Source organism: Pseudophryne corroboree, chromosome 11 (genome assembly GCF_028390025.1).
Source record: "Pseudophryne corroboree isolate aPseCor3 chromosome 11, aPseCor3.hap2, whole genome shotgun sequence".
Taxonomy (NCBI): Eukaryota; Metazoa; Chordata; class Amphibia; order Anura; family Myobatrachidae; genus Pseudophryne; species Pseudophryne corroboree.
In genome coordinates this window covers 24,518,429-24,525,489 of record NC_086454.1, presented here as the reverse complement: position 1 = coordinate 24,525,489, position 7,061 = coordinate 24,518,429, and positions in this window count along the sequence as shown.

The following is a 7,061-nucleotide window of genomic DNA, read 5'->3' as shown; positions in this document are numbered from 1 at the left end:
GCAGAAAGCGTAGGGACATTAATGTGCAAGTCCAATGACTGCTACTTGGAGGAGATGAACAATAGCAATACCTGCAGGGCTGCCTTGATTTTTTGTTACTTGGATGGGAACCCCAGTTTCTTCCAAGTCGAACACAGCCCCCTTTCATGCCTGCTCACCCATTACCTATTGTCTAGCAGTAGCAGGGAATCATCTTCTATATCTTCTTCTACCCTTGGGAGCAGGGGCGGTGCTAGGGCGTTTGGCGCCCTCCTGCAAACAATAAATTGGCGCCCTCGTTCACATATATCAAAGGTACAGTTGCGCAGCAAAAAATTAGGGGTGTGGCTTCATGGGGAAGGGGCGTGACCACAGAATTGTACCAATTCACATTACAAACAAGGGGGGTCATTCTGAGTTGATTGCTAGCTGAAAAAGTTCGCTGTGCTGCGATGATGCAAAAAAAAGGCACTTCTGCGTATGCGGCGCAATGCGCACGCGCGACGTACTTTCACAACAGCCGATGTAATTTTACACAAGGTCTAGCGAAGCATTTCAGTCGCACTGCTGGCCGCAGAGTGATTGACATGAAGTGGGCGTTTCTGGGTGTCAACTGACCGTTTTCAGGAAGTGTTCGAAAAAACGCAGGCGTGCCAGGAAAAATGCAGGCGTGCCAGGAAAAATGCAGGCGTGGCTGGGAGAACGCAGGGCGCGTTTGTGATGTCAAATCCGGAACTGAACAGTCTGAAGTGATCGCAAGCGCTGAGTAGGTCTGGAGCTTAATCCTTCTCACTACACATAATTATTCCCTGCGATGCCCTGGGGTTGCTTGGCTGTGGTTTTTGGGGGGTCCCGTGCCCTAGGTTTGAACCCCTATAGTGTTAGGTACTGCAGCAGAGTGGAGTCCCTTGCCGCGGGGCTGCAGCTTCATGCATTGATCAATTCATAACTAAACTCCACTATTTATTATATGCTAAGCTATATGATATCAGTAATGCTAGAGACAGTGCACCTACAACACCCCCACGTATTAATTACACAGGTTCTGTGGCTAATTAAAACCAGGAGAAATGGAGTCTTGAAGTCAGCCAGCCCCAGAACCTGTGTAATTAATGTGTCCACAATTAAAGGAATGAGGTAGTAACCCTAGTGTCACCCCATAATCTGTCCCCTGTGTCACTCCATTAGCTGTCCCCTGTGTCACCCCTTTATCTGTCCCCTGTGTCACCCCTTTATCTGTCCTGTGTCCCCCCATTCGCTGTCCCCAGTGTCACCCTATTAGCTGCCCCCTATGTCACACCATAATCTGTCCACTGTATCACCCCATAATCTGTCCCGTGTACCCCAATTAGCTGTCCCCAGTGTCACCCCATAATCTGCCCCTTGTGTCACCCCAATGATAAGCTTCCTCCCGTACCGGCCGGGCTGGCCTCGCCTGATGACCCCTGTCATGATGCAGCCCTGGGACGCTATGCCTGTGTTGTTCCCCGCTGGCCTCTGGGGGGCCCCCAGCAGCTGCACCCCGACAGTCTGGGTGACTCATGGCCGAGCTGTCAGTCACCGTAGGTCCCGCCCCCATCTGCCGGAGGGGGTCACACTTCTGCAGCGCGAAGCTGCCCTCACGCAAGGCTCCACCGGCAGAACGCAGAGGCAGTGGTAAGGAGGCAGGGAGGGGGAGCCGCTCATTCTGCCGACACCGCTGCCTGTCACACAGTGTGACAGGTGCAGCGGCAAAGAGCAGCAACAGCGCACGTCAGCAAGGTCTGTAAAGCAGGGAGAGCGCCTATCCAGCTCGGCGCCTCCCTGCATTGAGAACCTTGCTGAGCGGGTAGCGCTGGCACTGCTTGGGAGTGCGGCACTGGGCTTGACATCACACAGCCTAGTGCCACACTCCTTGCCACTCCATCTCAGCAGCTGGTACTCAGTGTGGAGGTTCCATGGTGGAAATCAAGACACTAAAGCGACCTAGGCAATGGATTTCCAAATTAGTAACACCGACCGACCCTGAGAAGCGTCCTCCACTTTCCTCGTTTCATGGCAGAGTAGAGACTTGGGGAAAGCAGGGACTTCGGAGGGGAGGAGCTGTCACTTCTGGGCACCCTAGTGGCTAAAATCCATGCAATCCTATAACAACACCAGTGGTCATGTGTGCACCATGTAAGACCGGACAGCAGTGATTTTTGGCAACTAAAGTGGGTTTGGTTTACTTGGGGTGATGCCTTGGGCTAATATGCAGGGACAGATTAAAGGCCTCATGCGCCTAGGACTAAAAATTTTCACGGGCCTAGACTGAGAAGGGGAGGAGCCGTGACCAGGGTTGTGTGGGTGTGGCCAGTGCAGTGGGGGCATGTCCAGAGTCATGTGGGTGTAACCAGTGATGTTTGGGCGTGGTCACAAAACATGGGGGGATGCACCCCCTACACTATCAGACACAATGTCTCCCTACATATATAATAAATGCAGAATTTTGTTTAAAAACTAGAAATATAATTGTAATACTTTACGTATGGCCGACAACTGTCATCATCTGCGATCATGATTATGGGCCTATTTTTATGTGGAGGCCTGGGGCTGTAGCTCCCTCTGCCCCATTGTTAATCTGACCCTAATAGGAACAGGTGTTACTGGCCCTGGCCATGGGTGAAGTCCTAATGGTCTCCTGGACTTTGAGGAGCATTGGTTGGTCTGTGCATGGAACCAGGTCACTGGGGATTGTCACATGGCAAAGTTCAGCAAGGTCCTGCAAACACAAATGTGGGTTATGCTGTGTTGGGTGTTAGCAACATTTGCTTTGTGTGTGTACCTAGTACAGGGTACAGGCCCTCATTCCGAGTTGTTCGCTCGCAAGCTGCTTTTAGCAGCATTGCACACGCTAAGCCGCCGCCTACTGGGAGTGAATCTTAGCTTATCAAAATTGCGAACGAAAGATTTGCAATATTGCAAAAAGACTTCTCTGTGCAGTTTCTGAATAGCTGGAGACTTACTCTGCCAGTGCGATCAGTTCAGTGCTTGTCGTTCCTGGTTTGACGTCACAAACACACCCAGCGTTCGCCCAGACACTCCCCCGTTTCTCCAGACACTCCCGCGTTTTTCCCAGAAACTGTAGCGTTTTTTCGCACACACCCATAAAACGGCCAGTTTCCGCCCAGAAACACCCACTTCCTGTCAATCACATTACGATCACCAGAACGAAGAAAAAACCTCGTAATGCCGTGAGAAAAATTCCTAACTGCATAGCAAATTTACTTGGCGCAGTCGCACTGCGGACATTGCGCATGCGCATTAGCGACTAATCGCTACGTTGCGAGAAAAAAATAACGAGCGAACAACTCGGAATGACCCCCACAGTCATTAGATCAGTATTTACAATATTGACAACACAATGGTGACAGTTATGAAGGTGACATTGTTAAAATGTTGATATGAGAAATGCAACATCGTCAGAATATTGACAGTAGGGTTAGGCTGCAGGAGGGAGAGTTAGGACTAGGCAATAGGGGGTTATTAGGGTTAGGCTGCGAGTTAGGGTTAGGTTGTGGGGGGGTTAGGGTTAGGCACTAGGTGGAGGTTAGGGTTAGGTTTTGGGGAGTATTAGGGTTAGGCTGTGTGGGGGTATTATGGTTAGGCGCTAGGTAGAGGTTAGGGTTAGGTTGTGGGGGGGATTAGGGTTAGGCTGTGTGGGGGGTTAGGGTTAGGCGCTAGGTGGAGGTTAGAGTTAGGTTGTTGGGGGGGATTAGGGTTACAGTAGGTTGTGGGGGGGATTAGGGTAAGGCTGTGTGGAGGTTCGGGTGAGGCACTAGGTTGAGGTTAGGATTAGGTTGTGGGGGGGATTAGTGTTAGGCTGTGTGAGGGGTTAGGGTTAAGCACTAGGTGGAGGTTAGGGTTAGGTTTTGGGGAGTATTAGGGTTAGGCTGTGTGGGGGTATTATGGGTAGGCGCTAGGTGGAGGTTATGGTTAGGTTGTAGGGGAGATTAGGGTTAGGCTGTGTGGGGGGTTAGGGTTAGGCACTAGGTGGAGGTTAGGTTGTTAGGGGGGGATTAGGGTTACAGTAGGCTGTGGGGGGGATTAGGGTAAGGCTGTGTGGAGGTTCGGGTTAGGTTGTGGGGGGGATTAAGGTTAGGCTGTGTGGGGGGTTAGGGTTAAGCGCTAGGTGGAGGTTAGGATTAGGTTGTGGGGGGGGTTAGGGTTACAGTAGGTTGGGGGGGGATTAGGGTTAGGCTGTGTGGGGGGTTAGGGTTAGGCACTAGGTGGAGGTTAGGCTGTGTGGGGGGTGGATTAGGGTTAGGCTGTGTGGGGGGTTAGGGTTAGGCACTAGGTGGAGGTTAGGCTGTGTGGGGGGGATTAGGGTTAGGCTGTGTGGGGGGTTAGGGACTAGGTGGAGGTTAGGATTAGGTTGTGGGGGGGGGGCATTAGGGTTAGGCTGTGTGGAGGGTTGGGGTTAGGCACTAGGTGGAGGTTAGGTTGTGGGTTAGGGTTAGGCTGCGGGGCCAGGGGAGGATTAAGGTTAGGCTGCAGTTGGGAGGGTTAGGGTAAGGCAATAGGGGGAGATAAGGGTTAGGCTGCAGGATAGGCTGTGGGGGGGAAGGGGGTTAGACTGTGCGGGGTGGATTAAAGTTAGGCTGTGTGTGAGGGGGGTTAGGGTTTGGCAGTAATGAGAGGTTAGGGTTAGGCTGCCCATTAGACTTTGTGGGGAGGTTAGGCAAAAAAGGCAGAGGGGGGAGGGTTGGAAGGGTTATGCTGTGTGGAGGTTTAGGGTTTGGCCGTAAGGCGAGGTTAGGTTTAGGCTGTGGGAGGGAGTTAGGAAACAGAGACAGGGTTAGGGATAAGGGATTGTTTGGGTTAGGGATTATGTCACGGAATATTGGCGGTCCGCATAAAGGCGAGAATATACGCAGCTCGGGAGCAACATACAATCCCTTTTAGGCACGGCTGGTTATAGGACCCCAGTCCCAGGGTCCATTTGGGAATCTGGACCCTATGGCCAACTGTACTCGGTCACTTCCAAGTAATGGGGAAAGTAAGTGCTGGATTTTTATATTTTTTTGTATCATTTGTAATTCAGGGACTCCTTCCTCCTGTCATATTTCCTATGGTATTCCAGATCCCCACAACCAAATCCTATTAATAACCCTCTGCAGGCAATGCACTAGTCAGTGTCATCATCTCACCACCAGGGGGCCTGCCATACACAGTAATAAATTGCACTTCTCTGCGGCAGCTGCAGAGTTAAATCCATACAAAAGAAAGAAGCGACAATTTTAACTCATTAGTGGCAGACTCTGTGCGCATATCTGAAGCCCAGAAGTTGCACTAGAAATGCATAGTCAGGCAAATAAACACTTTAGTCTTAATAAGTATTCTCCCAGCCTGAAGGAGCAGAGGATAGGGGTACAGCAAGTGCTTAAATGCCTCATTAAGCGCCGGCTGCCATGGCCCCAGAGAGGTTTTGAATGACACTATGATTTGAGACTATGTGCAATTACTTTGTAATCAAACCTTTTGTAGAGGCAATCCAGACGTTTAGCACAACAGCCCCGGTTTTATCCGTGTTCTCCGACAGCGATGGGATGTTTTCATTTGTCAGTCTCCTGCGAGACGCTTTGTGAGCGGGTGATAAGCTCCATCATATAAAAACTCATTCACTTTCAGGCGGTCATATCTTTATGGCTGCAAAGTTACCTTTTATAGTGAAGACATTATCTGACAGGGAGATTTATGCAACAAGGTATGGCGGTGCTATTTCACTAAATGAATATTCCTCCAGGACAGCCGCGCGGCGGCTTCCAGCCAGAGGACGCAGCGGGCCTATTGTCTGTACACCGAGGACACCTAATAAGTGTACACTGCAGTCTGGTGTCAGCAGGCTGGCCGCAGGATCCGAAACACCGGGGTCCAGAAAGTCTGTGTCCAACGACGCCGACTCTGGGTCAGCAATTCCCAAACCCAGTGCAGCCATTCTCAGAGTCATTCTTTATAGAACCCTCTAGTGCAGCGATTATTTTGGGAACCCTTTAATATTCATATAGCGCACACATATTACGCAGCGCTGTACAGAGAAAGTTTCAGCCAGTCACACCAGTCTCTGCCCCAGTGTAACTTACGCTCCAGATTGCCTGAAAAAAAGCATGTTGTTTCCCCCAGCACCCTGAATGATAACAGTAACCGGATGTAAATCCCACACAATATTAGAATTCAGAGATCTTGGTTACATATATTTGCACAAATGTATGAATAAGCCCCCAAGCCGCGTCAAGGCCTCTCTGTATATTGTGGATCCCTAGAGCTATATCTAGGTGCAGGGTGTGGCACCCCAAAAATCAGCATAAACCAGAAAGCCCAGCGTAGCATACCAGTGAAAAAACTATAGTGTTAATAAATTAGTGTTAGGAAGCTGAAGCTATATACAGAAAGTGATACAAAAATGACATGTAATTAAAATAGAGAAATAGTGTTAGTAAAGAAATTAGTAAGCGATAAGTGTTAATAGAATGTAAAGGTATGCCACACTAGAGCCATCCAGCTCAGCCAGTCCAGAGGCACCACACCTCATACCTCCATTACCCCAATCTTGGTCTATGATTAGCCAGCAAAGAGCCACATGATAATGGCTCCTTACTTAATATATCTAAGCTAAGAGCTACCTACCTTAGAGCAACCCCATAATGCTCCATGTGGCATGTCAGGGCCTGCACCTCCTCCTAATGCAGGAACCTCTCTGCCTCTCACAACAGACATATATATTGGTAGATGCTCAAGATGCTTCAGATTGCTTATCGCAAGGACCAGGGCCGTAGCGGTGTTGCGAGAGGTACGGTCACACAGAGCGCAATGCTCTATGGGCGGCAGTCGCCGCATCTGGCTAGCAATGTGCTGCAGCCGGGATCTCTGCCGCAGTGCCAGACGGAGCGTTCTTTAGATGCTCCAGGCAGACGCCCCAGCGGTCAGTGCAGCCACCCGGAGAGTCCTGAGGATACTTTGGGCAGTGCTGCACTTACCGCGCCAAATGGCCCCATCCCGTCATGACATAATTGGTCAGGGGGTGTGGTCAGCACAGGGCACAGTGCAGCCTGCTATGGCACTGA